The following is a 27,213-nucleotide window of genomic DNA, read 5'->3' as shown; positions in this document are numbered from 1 at the left end:
TAGTTTTATGAATATTGATCTTTCTCTTAATAATTTATGTTCTTATTAGGACATATTGTTTTTACTAATATCTCATTCTAAAATGGGTGAAAATGAGACCGTTGAATATATAAGGGATGAGAATGACAAAAATAGAGATACTATTGAAGATATTGAAAGTGATAGGTTTTACAAAAAGGTCATGGGTATGGAATCATCTTATGAAGGAAAGAAAATGTGATGGATCAATAGTTATGTGTAAATATTGTATAAAGGTATTAAGTGATAGTACTAAGGAAGGAACAAGTCATCTAAAATATTATCTTGAAAATATTTACAAAAAGTATTAAAAGAATCTAGTTGATTAAATATTTATAGTATCAAGTTCAAAAGATTTGATGAAGTCTTTTAAATTTAACCAAGAAAAGAGCAAAAAGCTTCTAGCAAAATTCATCATATGTGTCAAGCTTCTATTTTGTGCTATTAAGCCTCTTATTTTTTCTGATTTTATGAAATCTGTTCAACCATTGTTTAATGTTATTGGTCATAAAATAGTAAGAAGTGATTGTACAACTTTACATCGAGAAGAAAGAAAAAAAAAATAAAAGATGCATTTAAGAAATTAAGTTGCCAGATTAATTTCACTAATGATATTTGGACATCAAATTAGAAAATCGGTTATATTTCCCTCAAAGCACTTCATATTGATTTTGAATTTATTCTACATAAGAAGATAATTAGTTTCAAGAAATTAGCATACCCTCATACAAGTTTTGCAATTGAAAATACTATTAGAAAGTGCCTTCTTGAAAGAAAAACTAGATTATGAAATATGTGCTATTACTTTAGATAATTACTCCACAAATGATGCCATAATTACAAGGGTTTAAGATCATTTGTGTTATGAAATATTATTTGATGGGGAGTATAGTCATATTAGATATTGTGCATATATATTAAATATTATGGTTCAGGATGGGATGAAAATAATTCATAAATCTATTGAATGTATAAGAGAGATTATTAGATATGTGTCCGCAACCCAATCTTGAATGCAAAGATTTAATAAAATTATGCAACAAATGAGACTTTCCACTACCACCAAAGGGCTCACTTTGGGTGTTGCTACAAGAAGGAATTTCACTTATGAAATGTTAAATAATGCAATTAGTTATAAAAATATTTTTATTGTATATGCAACCAGGCATTAATGTATACATCCCAGTAATGATGAATGAAAATAGGCTGATGTGATTCTTAAATTCTTAGAAGGCTTTTCAGATGCCACTAAAATATTTTTTTGGTTACAAGTGTCCCACATCTAATTTGTACCTAAAAGAAGTTTAGGGAATTAGGGTTTTGTTGATGGATGGGAGTGTTGATACTAATGATACACCAAAGCAATTGATAAATGAGATGCAAAAGAAGTTCTAAATATTGGTCTCAATGCAATATAATTTATTATTAATTGCTTCTATTTTGGATTGCAGGTCAAAGTTAATATTTATAGAGTTTTGATATCAAATGACATTTGATGTGGAGAAGAGTAAGAAGAAAATGGATGATATTCGTGCTTGTCTTTATAAATTTTATGACAAATAAGTACAGCCTTCTATAGGTTTAAGGGAGCTAATATCTAATTTTGATCGACAAAGAGATATGAGTTTACTTTTTCCTTTAACTTTAGTAACATAAAATTTGGCATAGATTTTATCTAGTTTAGAAGTCAAATTTCTGCAAAAAAAAAAACAAAGAGATTAGAGCTACATAATTATTTGGATGATGATGTGCTTTCTTATTTGAATGACAAGTAGTTTGATATCTTGGCATGGTGAAAGAGTAGTGTAGCAGTTTATATACGAATAAGCGATGGAGCTATTTAGCCGATTGGCTACATCAGACCAGAAGTCATCTCTTCCCCCAGGCTTCTTGGAGCTAGGCCAAAACTCATCCACATCTCTTGTGCTAAAGATAGTCTTTCTGTTATAGTCTCTACTATTTTATCAGAATCAGCATTTAGGATTGGTGGTAGAGTTGAGGATTGATATTGAGTTCATTGACCCCATCTATTATCAAGGCCTTAGTTTGTACTCAAGATTGGCTTTGTGAAGAATATGATGAAGGTATATATTTTTAAATTTATGCAATATTTTTTAGTTGCTTATAGTATTTATATTTCAAAGATTTATAATTGATATGTGTATTAACAGTTATAAATTGCATGAGTATTTTAAACTTGAATGCGGATGATAGCACCCCAGGGCATGCCAAGCAGTAAATTTGGGATGTAGATATAATATTAAGTAACCATCTTTATAATTTTTTTGTATCTATATCAAGATACAAGTTTCCATATTTAAATTTTTTATTTTATAATTATTTAGTTTATTTTAAATGTAGGTATTCATGATAATGGATGAATGAAGATGGAAGAAAAGGATTTATCGAAAAATATTTTATTTAGCTATTCCATTATACTTTGTTTTTATTAACTTTTGGATGGATTCATCAGATAATTTTGGAATTTTTCCTTTATATTTTTCAATGTAAAAGCATGATTATCCATTGGTAGCTTGATGAACTCTAATGATACTTTTATTAAGTTATCTACTAGAATGAGGTTAGCTTTTAAGAAGATGTTATCCAGCTAGACAACCCAAGAGAGGAGGAGGTGAATTGAGTTTTCAAAGATTTAAATAAAATATGTACAATTTTTCAAATAAATTAAGGAGATGCAATGAATGCTTGGTAGCTTGATGAACTTTAATGATACTTTTATTAAGTTATCTACTGGAATGAGGTTAGTTTTTAAGAAGATGTTACCCAGCTAGACAACCCAAGAGAGGAGGAGGTGAATTGAGTTTTCAAAGATTTAAATAAAATATGTATAATTTTTCAAATAAATTAAGGGAGATGCAATGAATGCAAGCAAATAGAGAAACATAATCAAAGATAATAATGCACACACACAAATATTTAAGATTTTATAGTAGTTTAGTGCACACCAAGCATTTATGTGCACTCCTCAAGCTCTACTTAGGAATTTTTACTATAATCTCTTGATTACAATATGATTGTTTTAGCTGGACTCACAATCCAATCCAGTTGATTTTTTAAAATCACCAGCAACAATCTTTACAAGCCTTCTTCTTTAGGCTCACAATCTAATTTTTAGATTTGGATTAAACCTCTTCCTCAAGTTTCAGACCCTTTGAAACTTGTTATAGCAAATTTTAGTAAATAAAAATTTTACAACACAAAAAGCTCCTTAATAAGCTGATGGAAGTCATTCATGCTTGCTTGAAGAATGCTTGGATGCTTTGCGCGAGATTGCACACACTCTTCTTCTTGATTGCCTTTAGAAAATTTAAGAAATTTTGAATGTAGAGCTAAAGAGCACTCTTGAATGCACTCAATGCTAAATATAGGCTTCTTTTTCTTTGGATAGACTTTCTACTATTCACTAGGGTTTCTCTTAATTTTCAAACAAACCCTAGGCCTTATATAGTTGTTTGATTTGAAAACTAGTTATTTTCGCCTGTTGGAGATGGAATCTAGCTATTGTAACAACTTTTGAACGTTTGTACAACTTCATCTAAATAGTTTGTTATGGCTATCACAAGCTCAAGGGTTGACTTGTAGATCTCAAGAGTTGACTTGTGAAGGCCAAGAGTCTACTCATATAGACTAAAAGTCAACTCGCCTTCAAATCTTCAAAAATCAGTATTCTGTCTTCTCTGAGATAGTCGGCTCACCAAAGTGAAGAGTCAACTTGCAAAATCTAAGAGTCAACTTGTAGGATCCAAAAGTTAGCTCTTGTAGGATGTGCCAGAAATCAAGTCTCTGTCTCTCTGAGGGTTTTGACTCATAGGTTCCAAGAATCAACTCGTAAAGCATACCAGACTTGTGTGCTAGTCTCTCTTTATGCTAAAGTCAACTCATCCAAAGTAGGGAGTCGACTTGCCATTCTTAAGTTGATTTTTCTCAATGAATTCATCTCCAACCTTAATTTTTAAGGCTCAAAAATATTCTAAATGACTTCAAAGCTTACCAAAAGTGTTAGCATCCTATAAAAATATTCTCAACCAAGCTTCAAAGATATTAGTTTCTTTTTTTACTTCAATATTGTATAATCATCAAAATCATTCTTTGGCTACCCCATTTGATGATTACAAAACATTGAGCATAAAGATAAAAAAATAACCAAAAGAGTTGCTCAAGAAATTATAATATGTAGCACCTTAAATTCAAATGCATCATAAGAGTATCCTAAAGATAAGAAATTCAATGATTTGTACTTCAAGGATAAGAGATTTCATAACTTTTCAAAAATTTAAATAAATTCATCTCCCTTAAAAATTCCTTTAACAATTTTATCTTCCTTATTATATGATGTTTGGACATCATTTTTCTCTCCCCCTTAATGTAATGTTGGAAGCTTTTAGCTACTCTCCCTTAATTCAATATCTCTTGTTTTAGATGCTCAACTTCTTTTCACTCTTTCTTTTTCTCTCCTTTCGTTCTCATCTTTTTCTTTGTTCTCTCCCTGATTTTGTCATCAACAAAATAGAGTCAAACAAACATAAGCAATAGGAGAATAAAAACACGAATGATAAAATATGAGTGATTGCATTGCATAAATATTGCATTACAAAATTGTTATTGCTTTACAAATAGTTGCACTGAACAATACACCAAGATATATCAGAAGCATTTAAATAACTGACAAAACAAGCAAGATAGCTGAGTAGCCCAAGCATCCTACTCATCACCAAAGGGAACCTCAATGTGAGTCGAGGAATATGCTCTAGATGAAGAGGGGGCTGCTCTCCTACTTTGAATCCTTGCAGAGGGTCCTAAGCCAAAATAAGGAAAACCTACCTCTAATCTAGTAACTAGTGATCTGGAAGTAGTCTGAGGCTGAGAGGATGAAGGCTGACTAGAAGAGTGAGATCTAGGGGGTGAGGTATGAGAGTAGCCAAAGACTCCAGCTATTGAAGAGAAAGCAATAAAGGTCTCCAGCTGGTCCTCCAGATGTCGCATAATAGCGAACAAAGTGTCAATACCACCATGTTAAGAAAAGATCATGGAGTCAATCCTACCTCGCAGATGTGCCGCCTCCTATGCCAAATCTAATACCATGGTAGGGTCATCTGATCTCTAGCTCTGTGATCACTCTAAAATCTAAACCCAATAATGATTTGCCTCAACTCCTATTTGAGCTCATCATAATGGGTCTGTAAGTCCTACCAGATGTCATCATGCTGACATTGTAAGTCCTAACTGATCCCTAAAAGGAGTGTCCAACCTTTTAAGAATATGCTCATCTGACACCACTAAACTATGCTACTCTAGTGCTCAAGGTGTAGGAGGGGAAGCTAGTGAAGCTACCACTATTGCTGTCGGTGATGGTAGAGTTTGGGGCTCTCTCTTATCCTAAGGCTCACTAGGTCCAACCTCATCATCATCATCATCATCTCTAACTGGATCCTACCCAGACCCCTTGCACACACAGCTATTGGGTTTCGTTAGGTTTCATGCATGTAGATTTTTTTAAAATTATTTCGAAAAACATAGCAAAAGATAGATTAAAACTACTTTTAGTCTATGCATGCATAGATCTAATTTTATACCTACAGATCCAGTTCATGTGATGAAAATAATATGAAGAGCATACATCTAATTTCAAAATCAAAAATAAAAATTGGTGATCAGATCACCTGCCTGAATCGCAAAATCCTTCTTCAGTTCTAGATCTGAGGATGTCTATAGGTTTTGTTGAAATCCACACATACGTCCAGCCTCTATAGATATCCACATAGGATTGAAGTAGATCAAAAGAGTCGGAAATCACTGAGGTGTTAGGTCTCTTTCATATCTTTACTTTACTGGTTTGGATCCGATCTTCTTCTTTGACCATCATAGAAGAGGATCTGAGGATCTACGTGCAAACTACCATCGTGCAGCATTAGAGGAACGTAGAAAGGCAATGAAGAACTCCTCCTTCCCTTTTTCTCTCCTTTTCCAATCTCTTCCTCGCTGATCTCTCTTTATGTGGCCGACCAGAAGGGGGGGTTTTGCGCATGTAGATGATGGAAGGAGAGGGAGCGGCACAAATGAATTGGTGATCTAATTTGTGATGTGTTGATTACTACACCCAAAAATCCCATCCTTTTATAGATATGATCAAGGGGATCAGATACAGTTCCACTAAATTTAAACTCTTATTAGATAAGAAGTTCAAATTTAGATTGAATTAATCCAATCCCATGTGGCAAGAAGAGAGAGAAGACTAGGGAAGAGGTTGGCACCCTCTCTCCCTTTTTGCACACGCCAAAGGGATGCACACCCCTCCTTTCTACCATGAGAGAGGAGAGAGAGTCCCAATAAACCTGGGACTCTGGCATCTTTATCCAATCAGACTCAATCTGGGCTCAATCTAAGTCAGATTTGAATCTGATTCGAATCTGATTTGAGCTTGATTTGTTCTAAACTCAGTCTCAATCCAATTAGGACTCAAATCTAAAATCCAAATATCCAATTAGACTCATATAAGTCAAGCCTAAGTAAATTAAATCTAATTTAATTATTTAGAACTTGATCTCCAACTTGATCCATCAAATTGGATTGAACAACAATTGCAATTAGGTCTTTTTTGCTAACTATTAGCTGATCCTATACTTGTAATTTTTATAAATTGATCCAAATCATCAATCATATTGATAATTTGATCTCTATCATCAATCACATTGATAATTTGATCATGATCCAACCATTTGATCTGATCAAAATTCTTTTGTGTGTGACTCCATAGATTTTGTTCTATCTGATAATGAGACATATCATGATCTCCATCATAGTATCATTGTTGCTCAGAGGTAGCAACCTAAGAGGGGAGGTAACTTGGGTGCTAAATTTCTGTATCAAATTGAAATCTAAACGGTTATGTGCTCTAATTTTAGTGAGTTTAAGTGATTGTGAAGTGTCTACAATATGCGATAGTGGAACTAAGTGTAATTAAAGCTATGCAAGAATTAAAATAGTGCAAAGCAGCAAACTAAAGCAAGTAAAGTAGAACACAACTACACAAAATTTTTATAGTGGTTCGGAGCAACCCGCTCCAACATCCACTCCCCAAGGGTCCCTTGAGAATTTCACTATAATCCCTTTGATTATGGTGCATTTGTTTTATCCAAAATCACAAACAAATCCAGTTAATTTTTCAGGATTACCAACCAAAATCTTACACTGTTAGTTTTTCGGGATCACTAATAATCTAGTTGGTTTTAACCCAGATGGACCAACCAAAACCTTTACAATGTCTAATTACGGGCTTGGACCGGCCTATCTTCAAGTTTCTTCCCCCCCAAAAAAATTTGTAAAGAAAAAAGATACAAATGAAGGTAAATTCAACTCAAAACAAAAATAAAATGAACTCTTTTTGAAGCGTGAAGAGAAAGCTGTATGGTTTGCTCTTGAAGCTTTGTCTTCTCTTCTTTGCAGGCTGAAAGGATGCTTGAAAGATTGTGAATGATGCCTCTTGAAAGCTCTCTGATTTTGAAGCTCACGCTCCTCTCTTTTCTCTTTCTTTTGAATTTACAATGAAGCTCACACTTTTAAATAATTTTTCTTTGATATTCCACTTTTCTCTATTTTCTTTTGATTCTCCACCTTTAAATAAGCTGGCTGAAGATGGAGATTGGACCATTGGAGGGATTGAACTAATCATTGGAGTGAAAATCAGCCCATTGGAGAAGTACATAAAACCAACCATTGGAGCCTATCTTGAGCTTGGGGTCGACTCCTTTTCCATTGGGGTTGACTCCAATTGCCTTCGAGTTGACTCAAATTGATCTCAAGTCGGCTTGATCACAGAGTCTAAAAAATCAACTTTGTATTTCTCTGAGAGAGCTAGCTCGAATTTTCTTCAAGTCGGCTCAGATTTTTTTTGAATTAGCTCGGCTACGTGCTAGTACTATCCAACATGCCAGAGTCGACTCCAATCTTCATGGGGTCGACTCCAATTCTCCTGAAACTTAAAATTACTTATTTTAAAACCTGTTTCAGTGATAAATTTGAAACTTAAAAATTCTTCTTTAAAATCCTTGACTTAGTGAATCGTGAGGAGATCTTTCTTATGGATTGTTTCTTTAATTTAAACATCTAAAAAGACCTACAACCACTCTTGAAACACAAGATTAGTTACATAATATACTTAAAGTTTGGTGATCATCAAAATCAATCATGGGATTAACAATCTCCTCCTTTTGGATGATGGCAAAACTTTTGAGTATATGCTAAAGGAATAATATATTCTAAAAATAGAAATAATGTATCATGAAGTAATTACTTAAGCACAAAAATACATACTTCAAGGAGATTTTTAACAAGCCTTCAATTTATTGTACATCATTAGTTTATTATCTATTATTGCATATACTCATATCAAAATAATAGGTCAATTCAAATCAATGAGTATCAAGACTTCAAGCATCAAAACTTTGAGTTTCTTAAGCATCAATCCTTCAAGCATATAGTCAACATGCTTCTCTCCCTTTTTGACAACATCCAAAAGATCATGAGAAGGATCAAGAAATATCATCAAATCAATTGAAATTCAAAAAAATATATCAAATTAAAAAAAAAAATAATTTTAAAAACATATGAATTTCAACTTTATGGGATATTTAATACCAAAATAAGGATGTTTGATACCAAATTCATATTGATACCACTCTCCCCCATTCTAAATGGATTAAATTTAGATTTTTCAAATGATATTGAGGAATAGAGTGTTTCAAGACATTTGAGCATATTTGATACCAAATTAGGTATGTCTGATGTCAAATTCACATTGATATTGATTTAGATTTTAAAAGATGGAGTTTTTTAAGTAAAATATATCAAAAATTTTTTGATATCAATTTTAATATTTGTTCTTTTCTTTTCTCAAGAGATTTTAGTTAATTAAACTTTAAAAAGGTATGTATCAAAAATGTATCAAAGATAGTATCATTAAAAATAATTTTAGTCAAGTGAGCTAAAAATAATTTTATAAGGATCTTACATTGTACATTAAAAATTTTAGAAATTTATTTTTTAGAGTAAGAATGAGTTTTCAATTCAATTCAACTCCAAAAATGTCAAGAATGTTCATGCAAATCAAATTATGAAATCAGCATATTAACGATTCCACTTTAAGCAAGGTTCAATATTGGGGAATAATTTATTTTGTCTGAAACTATTTTAAATCAACAATACTTTAAATTGAGTAAATTAAATTGAATAAACATATGAAAGCATAAATTGAGAAGACTATAAGGCATTTGATGGAAAGTTTAAAATCAATACAATAAAGCTCAAAATAAGATAATTGATTGAGAATTTAAGATCAAAAATTTATTAATATTTTCAATCAAATCAAATTAGTTAACTTTTAGCTAGTGTCTCTCCTCTAAAAACCTTATTATATGATATTTTCTCCCCCTCAATTTTATAATTGTTACTGAATAAGTTTTAACATTCGAGCTTTTTCTCTCTCTTTTTGTTTTACATTAAGCATCGAGTAGATTCTTAAATTTAGTTTCAAAATTATCTTAAACTTGATAGATCTCAAAGAGAAAGAACTTTTCAAAATTGAGCATGTTGAGTAGATGATTCAAAGCAAGACATATGACATATTTAATTTTGTAAAAAATATTTCTTTTTCTTCTAAAGAAGTATTAAGCAATTTGATTTATACAGATACCAATCTTTAGAATATATCTCATAGGTATAATGTCAAGGTTATACAAAATATATTTGAGATAGAGCAATCTTTTTATTTTGCCAAAAGGTTTGAGCAATTGAATACAGAACAATATATGATACCAATTATGAAAATATGATACCCATAATCCATTTGATACCAATTATGAAAATATGATACCAATTATGAAAATAATCTTCTTTATGCTATTAATCTTGAAAACCAATCCAAATGGTAACTTTTTTGAAAAAATTTTGATACCAAATGAAATAAAATTTAGTTCAAATCAAGGTTTTCTTAAAGGTTTATTGCCACTTAAAGATCAAAGAAAAAGATTTAGATTCATTACTTGAACAAAACAAAGATTCATATTTTCAAATTCAGTTTGATATAAATTATGAAAAGCATTTATTAAAAAATGATCAATTGATGCAAAATGTTGATATTAGTTAATTATCAAAATGTTGATACGATTAAATCATGTAAAGTGTGAATGATGAAATCAAGTACAAATGATTTTTCATAAACAAATCAAAACAATAGAGGTGTACAAATAAATCAATAATTTCTATTTTCATTAAGTTCCATAGTAATTTCTCCTTTAAGTTCTACTAATGTTATCTCTCCTTTTTTTTAGAGTTAGTACCAAATGATTCACTTAACTTGATACTCCTCTTTATTCTTCCAAACTGTGCATATTTAATTAATTTCAAAGGTATTTATATAAGATGATGTATACATGTAGAACAACCAAAAATTGGATTGCTAGAAAAACTATGATTCTACAATGAAGGTCCTAGCATCCTAACAAAATGATCTAGAGGCTCTAAGATGATGGACCAGGCTGGGAAGGGGATGGTAATCTGGTGGCTCTAGATGATTGGTCCGGAGAGTCTGTTCCTACTGAAGCAAGCCTTTAAAATTTCTCTCTCATCAAGTTGAAGGTCTCTAATGCTAATTGCTAAAACTCTGCTTTGACCTTGCTGATGACTCGAGAGGAGATCCTCTCAACCTGTGCATTCTCATCCAATCTGAGATATAATTTGTCTAAACCTTGTGGATGGTCTAACTGTGCCTCTACAGCCTAAATGATTGGTTTCTCAGCATGAATATTAGTCAGTGGAACTGCAGCTGGAGCCTCATCAAAAATTGTATCCTCATCATCCCTCTGAGGATGTCTCCTGATCCAACAAGCCTTGTGTCTTTTTAATTCCATCCGTCGAAGTGAACGTTCATTGTATGTGTCAATATATAACAGTACTTGAGAGGTCCTACCATCAAAATCTACCATGTGCTCCTGGAATATGAGTGCCAATGCGATGCCATAAGGTAGAGATGTTCTCCGATTGCTCCTCTGCTTGGACCATCTTTCTTGCACCATGGGAGAAGATGATAGGCTAGGTCATGAAGATTCCATGTGTGAGTGCTTAGCCCATTGAGCCATAGACTTTCAAGGTGCCATAGATACCAAATCTTAGAAATGGGACAAGATTTAAGTGGGAGAGAGGATGCATTAGGTAGTGGAATATTTGGGGGAAGCTCTGCTTCAAAATAGAAAAGATTGAAGGAACAGGGAAAAAGAGACGAACCATTTTGATTGCTTTTCAGCCTGTGAGTCGACTTTTCTAATTTTCGAGTCGGCTCCTTGAAACAACTCAAAGGAGTCTTGAATCAAGAAAATGATATGCAATCAAATTATTGGCCAAAAATGATATTTAAATCAAATTTGAGAATCAAAAATTTTGGTGAATTAAGAGTAAGATAATTAATCAAATTGAGGATATCAAGAAAAGGGAATCTAGATAAAAGCTCTATGTGTTTTGGTTTAACTAAAAAAATTTTAAATTCTTAGGGGTAAACCTAAGATGCAATATAATCTAATAAGCATTTGAGTTTTATAATTGAGTATCTTATCTTCAAGTACTTATTTCATGCACTTATTAGGAGAATTATGATAATTTAGCATCTTATGTGGGGGATGTCAAAACAAATAATTTTTGTGATCAAAAACATTCATAGTCAACTAAGCTTCTTTTAATTTAGATTTATCAATTACAAATTTTGATATGGAAAGTTATGCTGAATTTTACGATAAGTTCATTTCAAATTGATTCAAAACATAAAACATGGAGGAGAGCCTATTGAGTTTTAAAATCAAACCATTCAAATCATTGTAAACATCAAAATCAATCATACTAATCTTATCAAAACATGAAAAGTATTTCAAGCAAGTAAACATAATATGAAACCATATAGATAGATCATCAATAGAATCAATCAAATAAGTATTGATGGTATGATGTGAGAAAAGTTTAGATTTTATCAATATCATCACCCATCCAAGTCCATTTCCAAGGCATCCATTCACAAGAATTTTATCTTTTTATTTTATTGGATCCTTGGTGTACCTGCAAAATTATTTACTAACTTTTGGTACCCAAGTTATCTTGGATCCATGGAGGTTAGAGTACATAGTTTCTTTTGAAATCTAAATTTATTTAATAAAATTTTAGCCAATTCTTTTGATATTACATTCAAAAATTTTATGGCCAACTTTATTATATTTAAAATACTTGATTGAAGGATTTTCAATTGAAGCTTTGTTGAGCATGCTTTTGATAGATTTTTGTTTTCTTACTGAGTTATAACTAATTTTGGATTTGTCAAAAATAGCTCTTTGATTATTTAAAATGGCTTGAAGCTTTTATGATCTAATTGTAAATTTTTCAAGTATAGACTTCAAGCTTGTAGTCTCTTTCTTTAATTTGGTATTTTCATCCAAAAGAGATTTTTCAGATTTACCTTTTTCTTTAGCAAAAAATCTTAATCTATTAAGTTCTTCTTTCAACTTGAGATTTTCTTCAATCATAGATTTTCATGTTGTGAAAATCTTTCTTTTTCTTTAACTAAGAATTTTTTAGATTCAACCATATTATCCCTTTCCTTAGTTAGAGTTTTAATTTTTTTCAAGAAATCTTCCTTTTCTTTGGCCAAATTTTTTATATCTTTCAAAAGATCATCTTTTTCAACCCAGATTTTATTTTTCTCTTCAGCTAAAGATTGATTAAATCTTTTAAACTTTTTGTTTTTTAGCCTTAACTTTTTATATTCATCTATTAAGTCATTAAAGGCTTCAAATAATTCATCAAAAGTAAATTTGGAAGAGTTTTCAAGGTTTACCTCATTGTCATTTTGAGCCATGAGGCAAGGATTTGCAATGTGTTCCTTCCTCTTTTTCATTTTTTGTTTCTTTACTTTGCTCTCCTTTAATTGATGCTTTCTTTCTTCTTTCTTTCTTCTTTTTCTTGTTCTTTTCATCCTTATGAGCCATGAGGCATAGGTTGGGGTGAGCTTTCTTTTCTTCTTGAAAGCTTAATATTTCCCTTTGATTTGCTCCCTCATAGATTGCTTTCAATTTTTTGTAAACTTCTTTCACTGAAATGCATGAAGAAGTTAAATTAAATTCATTAATATCTAAAGAACAGTAGAGTATATTCATGGCCTTAGCATTAAGTTGGGCCATTTTTTTATTATGTTCAATCAATTCATTGGGTGTACGTGCCCCATCTATTATAATCTTTCATCTATTATAATCAATGCATTGAGGGTGTCTGCACCATCTACTATAATCTTGTGCTTGTATAAAAATTTTCATACATATTTTCCAAAATGTGTAGTTTGTGCTATTAAAAAGTGGAGGTCTTGAAATTGATTGTCCTTCGGTAAATAAAAAATCACTTAAGATTGCCATGATCTTTGGCTCTAGACCACTAGGTCAATAATTAATAATAGAGCACCTACTCTGCACTTATTTTCTAGAGGTAGCAACCCAAGAGGGGGAGGGGGTTGAATTGGGTTCTAAAACTTTCTATGCCAAATTGAAATCTAAACAATTATGTGCTCTAATTTAAGTGAGTTTAAGTGATTGTGAAGTGACTACAATATGCGACAATGGAAACCAAATGTAATTAAAGCTATGCAAGAATTAAAATAGTGCAAAGCAACAAATTAAAGCAAGTAAAGTAGATATAAAAGAGCACAGCACAAACACACAAAATTTTTATAGTAGTTTGGAGTAACTCACTCCTATGTCCACTTCTCAAGAGCCCCTTGGAAATTTCACTATAATCTCTCTAATTGTAGTGCATTTGTTTACCCAAAATCACAAACAAACTCAATTAGTTTTCTAGGATCACCAACCAAAATCTTACATCGTTAGTTTTCTAGGATCACTAACAACCCAGTTGCTTTTAACCTAGGTGCGCCAACCAAAAAAATCTTTACAACATCCAATTATAGGCTTGAACCAGCCTATCCCCAAGTTTCTTTCTCTCAAAGAAACATGTAAAAAAATAAAGATACAAATGAAGGTAAATCTAGCTTAAAACAAAAATAAAATGAACTCTTTTTGAAGTGCAAAGAGAAGGCTGTATGGTTTGCTCTTGAAGCTTTGTCTTCTCTTTCTTGAAGGCTAAGAGGATGCTTGAAAGATTGTGGATGATGCTTCCTGAAAGCTCTCTAATTTTGAAGCTCACACTCCTCTCTTTTCTCTTTCTTTTGGATTTACAATGAAGCTCATACTTTTGAATGATTTTTCTCTGATAATCCACTTTTCTCTCTTTTCTTTTGATTCTCTACCTTTAAATAAGCTTCACATTAGTTGATGAAGATTAGACCGTCGGAGGGGTTGAACTAGCCATCAGAGTAGAAATCAGCCTATTAGAGAAGTGCAGAAAACTAACCGTAGGAGCCTGTTTCGAGCTTGGGGTTGACTCCTTTTCTATTGGAGTCAACTCTAGTTGCCTTCAAGTCGGTTAGAACTGGTCTCGAGTCGGCTCAATCACAGGGTCTAAAAAATTAGTTTTTGGTTTCTTTGAGAAAGTTGGCTCAAATCTTCTTAGAGTCGGCTTAACTGCGTGCCAGCATTATCCCAATGTGCTAGAGTCGGTTCTAATCTTTTTGGGTTCGACTTCAATCCTCCTGATATTGAAAATTATGTTTCAAAGCCAATCATCAATCTATTGATGGTTATGCTCTTGTATATAAATTGTATATGGATTATAATTAATAAATATTATTTAGCTTTTTCATCACATTATGTACATCTTCTTTTTTGAACTCTTATATTGTGATAAAGTTTCTAGGACTATTTTAATCGATATAGGAGGATATCTCATTTAGTCCTTAAACCTATTCATGACCAAATGATATGCTATTACTAGGATGATAGCAATTATCAAGTGTTGGTCATTGTGTGCCATATGGGTTAGTATCCTCATAACCAAGAAGTGTGGTGACACTGATGTGGCATGCAGGTGAGATGTAGAAGTATATCTCACTAAACATGACCAAATGCAGAGCACTCTGCTGTCAAGAATAGCTTACAAAAGATATGGATATAAGTGTCCCTTCGATCTGAGATTACCTAGTGATTTGCAAGTAACTTGCTGTGCTTTAGTGTCAGACTATCAGAATTTCTAATTCAATGATGAAAGAACTTTAGGCACAGTCAAGTACTTACGAAGTTGGTGTGTGAGTCAAGATAAGATCGACCCCTGCAAATTATAGGAGTAAGTTCATCACTATATTTTAATTCAGTAAAACTTTGGCTAGGATAATTTATGTGATGGATTTGAAAGGCTAAAATACAATGTGGATAACTCATTCAGGATTGACAGTTAAATCCCAGATCATCCTGAGCTTCAGATCTATGTGTGCCATCATGTATCTCATACATTAATCAAAATTCAGATCTAGACAAAATTTCAAATCTTATGCATGCCTCTTATATATCTCATACATAAATTAAAAATATTTCTAAAAAAAATTTAGACCTAAGAATACCATCATACATCACATATACAATTTACAAAATCAGAACTTAAATAAATTTTAGATCTAATTCAAGCATCCATACATCTCATGTATCAATAGAAATCAGATTTTGAAAATTCTTTTCAAAAATTATTATCATTTTTGTATATATGAACATATGGCTCTGATACCACTGTTGGATTTTGGTATGATGCTGGTGTATGGAGATTTCAAAAATCTTTTTGAATAAGAATACAGTGTAATAACATATCGAAACTTCTTTTAATCTAAGCATGCATATATGCGATCAAAGCACCTAAAGATCTAGTATATATGCTGAAAATAATACACACTGATTTTAATCTGACAATAAAACTGTATGATCAGATCATATACCTATTTCATTTTTTCTTTCTTCATCCTTAGATTTAGAAGAAGAATAGGTTCAACTCTAGCCATGCAAATATTGGGCCTCTATGGATATCCACATGAGAACAAGAAGGATTGATCCTTTTGATTTCTTCACATGCAATTGATCAACTCTTAATCAATCTTTGGACCTCTAGATTAACTTCTTGATCAGCCTTTTCCCTTACCTTGGATCTTCCTTGATGCAGATTAGCCACCAACCAAAGAGAGGAAGGAAGAGGGGATGCCCAACTAGATTTTGGGCATGGAGAAGTGGACGCCCAACCCTTTGGGCATTGGAGAAAGAGAGGGAGAGAGGGGAGGCGTGGAGACACTCGGAGGGGCTGGTTTAAGGCCTTTTTAGTTGTTTCATAAGGCTAAGAAGGGGTCCCTTTAAATAGGCCTAGAATTGAAGTCCAAACCAAACTCCAATATTTGTTTAAAGAAGATTTCAAACCATATTAGGAGTCCTTTTAAACCCTTAGACCTATTAATTAATCCTTATCTCATAAGGAAAGGAGAGGGGGTGCCAACTATTGGTGCCCACAAGGAGTCCTTATACCACAAGGGGATGGGGCACACTGTCCCATAGCCCTATGCCCTAATCATATGGCACAATTAAGGCTTAATCCAAAGCATGTTGGCACCCAACAATTGAGCTCCATGAACCCAATTCCAATTCCAACAAGGAGTCCTTATGCCACAAGGGGATGGGGCACACTGTCCCATAGCCCCATGCCCTAATCAAATTTAAGGGGGCATGGTCCCTCTAATTGATTCCCATATAATGCATCCAATTAATCAAATCATATGGCACAATTAAGGCTTAATCCAAAGCATGTTGGTGCCCAACAATTGAGCTCCATGAACCCAATTCCAATTCCAATTTGGATTAGGATTAATGCATGTAACTTAACTTGATCCAATCCTTATCAAATAAGAAATTCAAGTTCAAAGAAGAATTGGGTTTAACTATGTGCTAACAAGGCTTTCTTAAACCCAATAGAATTTCTCTAAATCCTAATCTAATTAGGACTTCTCAAGTTTAATTGATCAATCTAAATTAGTTCCCTTATTCGTATGATCCATAGGTTTAATTCTATCTGGAAGTAAGATATACTATGATCTTTATCATAGTATCATTAAAACTCTTTTCAATAGATTAGAACAATTCCACTCTAACTCAATAAGGGTCGTCGATCCAGAATAATCCTAATAAGCTCTCACAATTCATCAGTGACACCTAGCAATATGTATTGAAAATCCTACAAAATTGAATAACGAACCTCAAGATATAGTTTTCATAGGAACAAGTCTCTCTATCGTGAGTCCCAACTTGATAGCAGATCATAGATAAATCGTCAAACCTTGACAGCTATCATATGATAGATTCAATTAGCTCAAGTCCAAATAGTAATTGTTATAAAAATTTCTTTCCATCGATCACATTGCTCTAGCCACAGACTTCTGAAAAAGTCTCTCAAATCATATAGGACCACTCCTTTCTATCCAGATCAATAGATTCCATCTAGATGTCCATCCTACTCCTGCAGTGAACCAATTGTCATCAACATATACTACAAAAGATTCGAATGGCTAGAGTCAATATTTCTGTATAGTCAAACTCCAACAGTCTCATCATGAGCAATCATGACACCGCAGGTTAAAGGACTACTCATACAACTACAGCATTGAGATGATCACTGATGAACAAATAAAAATTTATTTGATCTCTTATATGATCATACTTAGTAGTAGTTGTTCTCTAACAACTATCTATACTTACCACTCAGTGTCTCTACACTGTAGACTAAAGACTCATCTATCTTGAAGAAAATAATCTATGCATCGATCTATCTAGATCAATCATCGTCCTCATGATGATACTATGATTGAGACCAATTTAGAAATTAATTAGACATGTCTCTAATTCTCAACATCTTAAGAATATATGTCGTAAGCATTAATTCTTCAAATGATTCAAGGATACATCATAGTTGAATGAAAAATAAATACTACCCATTTATTGATCAAATCAATATTTTAATTATAAATTTATGTTCTAGATAAATACAATGCGTTAGCCATATTGACTTCTTGGACATACATCTAACAAATATTCTCAAGAGTTGAGAATTTAAGATATGTGTCATTGGTAATTAATTTTTAAACTACTCGAGATTGATAGATCATCATAGAGATGATGATTGATCCAGATGATTAGTGCCTGAATCATTTTTTTAGGATAGATAAATCTCGAGTCTACAATGTAGGGACACTGGAGCGAAAGTGTAGGTAGTTATTAGAGAACAAGGGCACTAAGCATGACTAACACGAAAAGTTACTTGGATGTCTACTCACTCGTCAGTGACTTGCTCAATGCTGCAGTAGTGTGACTAGTCTTTTGACCTATGGTGCTTTAGCTATTCACAATGGGATTGCTGTAGTTTGATTATATGTAAACTTGATCTCCTAGCCATGTGAGTCCTTACGGTATATATTGGCTGTAGTAGGTTTATTGTTGGAATAGGATGAGCACCTATATGGGATCTATCATCCTTGGTAGATAAGAGAGTTAGTTCTATGTGATTTATGAGATCGAGTTCAAAAGATCTTGGCCAGGGTAGTGTGAATATGAAATTTTTTTTTATAGTTTTTACATCAGAAATTTAAGTCAAATAAATTTGACATATGATAGATGATGGGGCTTGATGAGAAATCTATAACCTCTATCTTGTTGGAACTCTTGATAGAAAGACTGTATCATACGGTAACTACACCTAGAGATTTATCTATTCTATTCTATTAAAATATCACTACAAGCTGCTAGACATCACTGATGGATTATGAGATTTTTGAAAATTATTTTGATGATCAATAATTCTCATAGAGTGAGTTAGAATTATTTCAATCCATTGATAGAAGTTTCGATGATATTCGTGAAGGAGATCATAATATGTCTTACTACCAAACAAGATGGTGTCACACATAAAAAAAAATAAGTTAAGGATTTATAATTGAGCTGGAGAAGTCTTAATCAGATTAGGATTTATGAAATCTTAAAGGGTTTTGGAATACCATACTAGCACATGGTTAAACTCTAGATTCCCCATGTCATTAGGATTCCTTATTCAATAAAGATTTTATTTTTGATTTTAGCATGCATCCAATTATTAATTGTGTCAAGAGAGTGAGAGAGGGTGCCATGAGTTTGAGTCCTCTTCAAATTAGGATTTGAGGAATTAAAAGGATTGAGATAAATCAAAAGGTTTGATTTAGTCAATGCCTTATGGGACTGGGACTTTTATTTGTTATAAGATTAGATCTCATAATTAAAACACAAACCACCTAGTCTTTAGCCCTTTTTGTGTGCCACATTTTCACACCCAAGAGGGGATTTCACATCGAACAGAGAGAGGGCACAAGGTGTTTTAGGAGTAGAAAGACTCTTGCTCCTCTTGAATCCTCACGCAACAGCCTTGACGCCATCTATATTCACATGCACCCCTTTCCCAAGTTTGGCAAGTTTCTCATGCCAAAAGGACTCCCTCTTGTGCCCCTTATTCTGATTTAATAAGGAGTTTAATTTGGTTGGGACTCTTGGATGCCCAAGAGCCCAAGGCACGCTAGGTCTCTGCACCTATTTAAGGGCTGCAATGTGTGGTTCCAGGTGGTAAGAAAAATCAGATAACTAGCACCTCCTCCTCTCCTCATCTCTCTCTCTCACTGAAGGTGGGATGCCCAAAGAGTTTGGGTGGTTGAGATTAGATTTCTCTATCTTCCTTTTGCATCTGGCGATCAAGAGTTGGCACATAACAAAAGGTTGCCATCAAAATTTAGCATGCTGATTTCCTTGAGAAGGAAATTGAAATCAATTGGGGAGATTTCTTGACCTTTCCTATGTGGATATGTGTAGAGACTGGATGCTTGTGTGGCTTCATAATAATCGAGAAGACATTCACGATCATCAAATTGCGGTGAAGAACTATCCATGCAAAGGTGAAGATCTGATCTTCCTTTTCTTAAATCATAACCTTAACAACTATGATGGATTCGAGGTTGCTTCAAGATGAGATCTCACATCATATCAATTTAAAAATATATTTTTTTGATATGTTTATGATCATAAAACTTTTAAATTCCACTGTGCAAATCAAGCCTAGTTTCTAATAGGGAGGCAGGTTACCGATCTTACCACTACGGCCAAGGGGTTCTAGTTCGAATGAAGATGGGATCTCATATTGGGCACGAATGAGATTCAAGTCCTTCAGACCCAATTTAGATCTGATTGTATCAAAAATAAAGGGTGGTACAATATCACACCCCTCGCCCGAACCAATAGAAGCTTCCTTTGAAGAGAAAGATGCTTCGGAATACCAACCTTCACTGAGACTCCCAGAACCAGCAATGGGAAGACACAGGAAGAAAATAAGAGAAGATGGATGTGGGAAAGGAAAGAAAAACTAATCAGACCAAAGGAACAAAAAGAAAATAAAGTAAAGAGAGAAGAAAATCAACCTATGATGGTACAGAAGGCGACAATGGTGGATCAAAAAGGAACCACCAGTGACTGAGAAAATTGAGGGAAATGATCGAAAAGGCTCTTGGAGCAAGGTCACTGATCAGAGAAGAAAAGAAAATAAAAATCTTTGGAAAAATCTAGAGGTGTGAGAAAGAAAAGATAGGAAATATGGCTCCTTTTTGTATGCACAGAAGTATAGAACGGCTCAGATATCGAATCCTGCCTGCCATCTGATAATCGATATTTGGCACATCTCCATCGATTAGCAGGAGATGACAGTTAGCTCATTAATGATTTGCCCCAGAAATAAGGCATGCCATCCTTCAAATTCTACCAACGCTTTACTTCCTATGGTCATGATTACTTGCTAATGTGACCTTTCATTCCACCCAAGGGCTGCAGGCACCATTTCAATAGCGTGTCTTTATTTCTTTAGGCTCTCTAGGTATTTATCTCTGAACTCTTTCAAGGTTCATTTGTTATTAACACTTTGACCAATTTAGATAAAGTGCCATGATGATCTTTCATATGATAGTTTACCATAAACTATCCATATAAACTAATCAGAGATCGCAGGATCAAATCCATAAGCAATTCTTTGTGCATGATCTTATCGAACCTTTCAAGCTCCTTAATGTCTTTGATTATTATCAAATAATGATCATAGACTGACTGCCCATCACGTATCAGATGTGCTGTGTGACTCTGATCATCTCACAATATTTGTTGATTCATGTGACTCTGATCATCTCACAATATTTGTAGATGAATCAACATATCGTAGGCAGTGAACATGTGCTCATGCATAGCACTATCTTTATTATCATTGTCCATCCACTCATCAAGTATAGCTCATTGACTATGGATTGGATGGATTGTTAACATTAGAATAATTTGGTAGAGAACGTAGCTTAATTTTTTAAAATTAAGAATAATTCTTAAATTTGTGAGCCAGTCTATGTACTCGATTTTGGTTAATGATTGATATCTAGGATTTGAGCTAGAGATTTGAAAGTTGACACAATAAACAGCAGAGAGCAAATTCTAATTGGATGTTTGTACTTATTTTATAATTTGCTCTAGAAATTTTTAAATGCAAAAAAAACTTTCACTTTTTATCAGATCTCCCACACTCTTCGGATGGAGAAATAAAAATTCTAATGCGACAATTAGATTTTTAGTAGGTGCTGTGGTCCCACTGATGCTGTGCACCTCACCTAACAGTTATTGGTAATACGAATGAACACTGATGCATGGACAACTCTTTATCTAGATACTTCTCTAAGCATGTTGCAGCCACTTGATCTCTAAGTCATGTGGGCTCATCTAATAGTTATTGTCCGCACTTCTTAGTTAAGTCAGACCCACCATTCACAAGCAGGTGTAAAGCCGTCATTGGGTCTCTCACCTAACAGTTATTGGGTCCAACCCCATCTTTATCCTGAAGTAACTCTTTGCTAATAGAGTGGTTGCGTGTTTTTGATGCAACTGAACCATTGTGACCAGCTGAAAATAATCAACGCCGGTAGCACGTCCACACATCTACAACGGTGGAAGACCTTAGACTTAATATTTATGGAGAGATTTGGATTTAAGTCTCATCTAATCAGTCATCACATGATTGATGTAATTGGCATAGGCTAAATGAAATCACCAAGAACTATATTTATGACTCAATCTTCCAAATTAGTCAGGTAAGTGGAGATTGGTGGGGTCCCCCGTTGCTTTCCTTAAACACCAATAAATTGGCCAGATAAGCAAATGAAATCAATTAAATAACCATCTTTCAGTTACTTATCTTAGATACTAATTGGACAATTGATCTGAATAAGTCTGCTTAGGTGAATCAGACTCAAGCCACAGAGCCGAATTAGATCCTTAGGTTAATCGATTCTATATATGGGTGTCAATCAATTCAATCCACAATAATTGTATTATCATAAGCTCTATTGACCTCACCCTAGTCAATACTTGACTCAATTTGATCAACTGCTAAATCGATTTAGACCCAACATGATCAAATCAGAAACCTTTTAATATAATCCAATTACATGATCTAACTTGATCTACCCATGACCAATCTCTTGTGCACAAACACTAATTGCAGATCTTAAATCAAAATTTTTAGATCTAAATTCTTTGCATGAAGAGTAAATTTTGATCTTGAAATAATTTCAGATCATGTATATAAATATGTATCATATACATAACCAAGTTTAGATCATAAAAATAAATTTCAGCCCTAAACATACTTTCATACATTATATATATGAATCAAAATAGATCTTGAAACTCTTTTCAGATCTAAATAACAAAACATATATCGCATATATGCTGTAAAAATCAAATCTAAAAATCTAATTTAATTAAAAATTTTAACATCATTTTAGGATAACCATACAGTATAACAAATTATGCCAGGGCAACCTTATGTCAGAACGACATCAAAATCTTTTAGATCTGAAATTTTTCTCTACAGATTTCAAATCTAAATCTTAATCTCATACATATGACGTAGCTCTGATACCACTATTAATTTTTATGGTTTCAAGCATGCATGATTTTTTGAAATAAGTACGCAGTGGAATTTTAAAATTTTTCAAGTTAAATCTAATTTAATCTAAGCATGTATAAGATCAAATCTTCAAACTATAAACAAGATCATCATATATGAGATAAGATTCAGATATAAAAATAAATAGAGAAAAATAAATATAAAATATACTGGATATGGATCAATCTTCAATGTGAACAGATGATTATGGATATCTTTCGAAGGTCCCATATAGCCGCACAAACGTCTGACCTCTACAATATCCATACGAGACTCTGATCTGATCAGAAGCCTTTTGATCTCACGGGGTGCTAGCTCCCTTGTAGAGATCTATCTTGATAGTTAAAAATCTTCTTTTCTTCTAAGACACTCTTAGAGAAGAAGAAGAACATAGGAGGATCTTGATCTCTACGCTAGAGATCATGAGAAGAACTCTTTCTTCTCTTTTCTTCCTAAAATCCATGCACCAAATCTCTACAATAGAGATATAAAAATTTTATCTAACTTTTGGACAAAGAGAAAAGGAGACATCCATGTCTAAACATGGACAAGAGGGAGGAGATAAGATCTTCTAACAACCAACTTTTGGTTGTTTGTAATAAAGAAGGGATAAGGACCTACTCACCTCACGCCAAGGACCATGCACGCCGCCCCTTCTCCCTTGTTTTTCTCCATGCACGAGACCTCCCCTTTTGGCATCAAAACTTGGTGCTTATCTTACCTTACCCACCCCATATGATGGGGTTTAAATAGGTGAAGAGGGAGTTCTAAATCAATTAGGAGATAAGAGTCCAAAGAGCCTTGGACTCTATCCTTTTTGTGATGCCAACACCAACCAGACTTTCACCCAGATTATACATGAGAAAAAGGGGAGTTTTCTTTCTTTCTTACACATTAAAAAAGAGAGGAAAAGTGGCATGAAAAATAGTAGGGGCGTGGGACTTTGGTGGCACACAAATACAAGGTGGCGTGGAGTCCTTTTAGCGCATGGAATCAAGGTAGTTTAAATCCATGGGACTCTTAGATTAGGTGGCTGTTTCAAATCAAATAAAACACCAATTAATCCTAATTATATTAGGATCAAATTAGACCCAAATAGATGGAAATTCAAATCTGATTTAGAGCCCAATCTATTTAAATTAGATGTCTCCTAATTAGAGGAGTCCTAGTCCTATTGGACTCTTTCTTGGTGCTTGAGTCAAACTCAATTTTAATCCTAATCCTATTAGAATTTGGTACATCTATGGAAATGAAGATTTTTAGTCTAAATAGGAATTCATACATTCTAGTCTAATTAAAAATTGAGTCAAATCCAAATCCTAATTCAACTGGCACTAATCCTCCAATCCTTTTGGAGTTATCCTATAATCCTATTAGGGTTGATTAAATCAAACCCATAATGAGTCAAATAAAATTCAATTAAATTAGACTTGATACAAGCCCCATTGCTCAATCAAATTAAGCCAATTAGCAATCCTATTGCTAATTAATCTTCCTATAACTCACTAACTCTTTAGCAAGTTACATAATGCAATATTTATATTGGATCAATTATCAATCAAATTGATAATCAAATCCTGTTAGATTCATAATTGTAATTCAACCATCTGATCAGTCAAAAGCCTCTTTTGTGTGTGACCCCATAGGTTCTATTCTGTCTGATAGTGAGATATATTGTGATCTCTATCATAATATCATTGAAATTTTTTCAATAGGTTGGAACAATTCCAACACTGCCCACCAAGGATCATCGATCATCAAGATAATACTTGTGAGTCTCACAATCCACCAGTGACATCTAGCAGTATGTAGTGGCAACCCAACAGAATAAAAGATGAACCTCTAGGTGTAGTTAATGCATGATACAGTTCCTCTATCATGAGTTCCGACCAGATGGTAGGTCATGGATGAATCGTCAAATCTCAACATCGATCATATGATAGATTCAATCAGTTCGAGACCATATATAATTCTATAGAAACTTTTTTTCATCAATCTCACTGCTATGGTCATGACTTAAAGACTCAGCTTATCAAATCCCATAGGACTACTCCTTCTGCTAGGGTCGATAGATCTCATCTTGATGCACACCCCACTCCTACAGTGGACCAACTGTCGCCAACAACCACTACAAGGGCTCATTGAGATCCATGTTGATGTGTCAGTCAAACTCCAGTAGCCTCATTGTGAATAGTACTACTATCTCAGGTCAAAAGATCAGTCATACAACTGCAGTATTGAGAAAGTCACTAACGAGTGAGTAGACATCCATGTGACTTCTCATGTTGGGCACACTCAGTGCTAGTTGTTCTCTAACAACCACCTGCACTCTTGCTCCAGTATCATTACACTGTAGACTCAGATCCATCTGACCGAAGAAAGTGATCCGTGCACTGGTCTATCTAGATCAATCATCATCCCATGATGATCCTATGACCAGGAGCAATTTAGGAATTAAACATTAATGACATATGTCTCAAATTCTCAACTCTTTGAGAATATGTGTTATCATCTTGTTAATCCTTGGATGATTCATAGACACATAAACATGAATGGTAATATAACTGCCCAATAAGTATAAAATCATGTCCTAAGGATATGAAATGTGTCAGTCAAGATTGGCTTCTAGGGCATACATCCAACCGACACTAGTCACCATGATTCGTTATGGCTTAAATGTTGATAAAGTCTTTTATTTCTGTAATCTTTTTATTTTGACTCCTATAGTTTTTATTTTGAGTCCTATAATGGGATTATAATTGAGTCCTTAAATTAGGTTTGCATTGTAACCGAGTCCTAGTTCGAGTCAGTCATTTGAGGAGTCTCATGGTCAACCACTTGGAGGCATACCATTTGAAGACACACGACCAGATGAGTGCTGCCCTCTCATGTGTGTGCGCCCTCCTCATGGTGGTTTCAGATCTCCATGGCTTCTTCACGCAGAAAATCCATCGCCCTCCTCATCGCATGCCATCAGATTATCGCCTTCTCAATGTCTTCCTCAAAACTCACGATCCATCTCCATTGCTAACACCCTCCTCCACATTACTCTATTTAGGTTGTTAGGTTCCTCTTTTAAAAGGAGAAATAATGATCTTGTTATCGGTGCTTGATTGGAAAAAAAAAAGAATTTCTATTTTCTCATCTCACGAGTTCTCTTCTTCCTCGTCCCCTCTCCGCCTTCCTTCTTCTTTTCCTCTCTTCCTTCTTTTCCTTCTCTTCTCAAAAGTCTTGCTCAATTGAAGAATGAAGTATCCAACCAATCTGCAGGATTCCAACGCATCAACCTGCTAGATCCCAACACATCAACCCTTCTTCCCAATGGCTGCTTCCTCCCTACGTCACAATTCTTCGCATGCTCGGATCGAATTCCTTTGTTCTTAGACAATGGAAAGAATTGCCAATAACCGCGGCTTGATTCAATGTCCTAATCCTCTCTCATCCAGAAGCTTCATCGACGTGTTTGTGAGATCCCTTGCTTCTAAATGAATCTCTAAGTAAATTGTTGTTGTAGAAAGTTAATCCTGTATTTCTTTATTAATTAGATCTAAATTTTTAATTATGATCTGATACCCTAATCATGGATAGTTTCTCAATCATCTATGATCTTTTTCTAGATCTAGGGAATTGAACTATTTGCATGCATAACAGTAATCTCTTCCCGATTTTAACATAATCACCTCCGTTATCATTATTTGCTGGTTATCTACTGCATTGTTATTAATCTTGTTTGCTTTCATCCTCTAGAACTAGTCTCATCCCACATCAGTTTTGGTATCAGAGCATGGTTAGATTAGGGCTAAAGTTTTGCATTTAGATAGTTTTCTGCATCAAAACCTGCAAACTAGCACCCTGTGCAGTCCTCAGTGGAACTACGATTCTCGATTCCAGAGATTTCAAAAAATTCTCAAATTTTCTGTGTAGATTCTAAACTTGATTTTTAATAGGATTTTAAATTTTATAGAAATCTGAAACTAATTGATCCTCGAAGACCCTTCTGAAATTTCTTGCACGTCTGATTTCTGCACCTGAAAACTGTTCAGAAAACTGTTTGTGCATCCTTGGAAGAAATAAACTTTTTCATCTATAGGAGAATCAGAAATTCATGAAATTTGATGATTTGAAAATTAGATTCAATAAGGAAGATTTTTACAAGTAGAAATATGGAAAACAGATCTGGAATAGGTG

The 27,213-nt window shown here is 33.7% G+C and overlaps 1 pseudogene; it reads left to right on the top strand.

Moving 5' to 3' along the window:
* Positions 1-82: 82 nt before the first annotated feature.
* Positions 83-27,213, top strand: part of LOC140859283 (uncharacterized) — a 99,654-nt pseudogene continuing 72,523 nt past the window's right edge.

This window comes from Elaeis guineensis, chromosome 7 (genome assembly GCF_000442705.2).
Source record: "Elaeis guineensis isolate ETL-2024a chromosome 7, EG11, whole genome shotgun sequence".
Lineage (NCBI taxonomy): Eukaryota > Viridiplantae > Streptophyta > Magnoliopsida > Arecales > Arecaceae > Elaeis > Elaeis guineensis.
The sequence above is the reverse complement of the archived record's forward strand: the minus strand, read 5'-3'. Positions and strand labels throughout refer to the sequence as shown.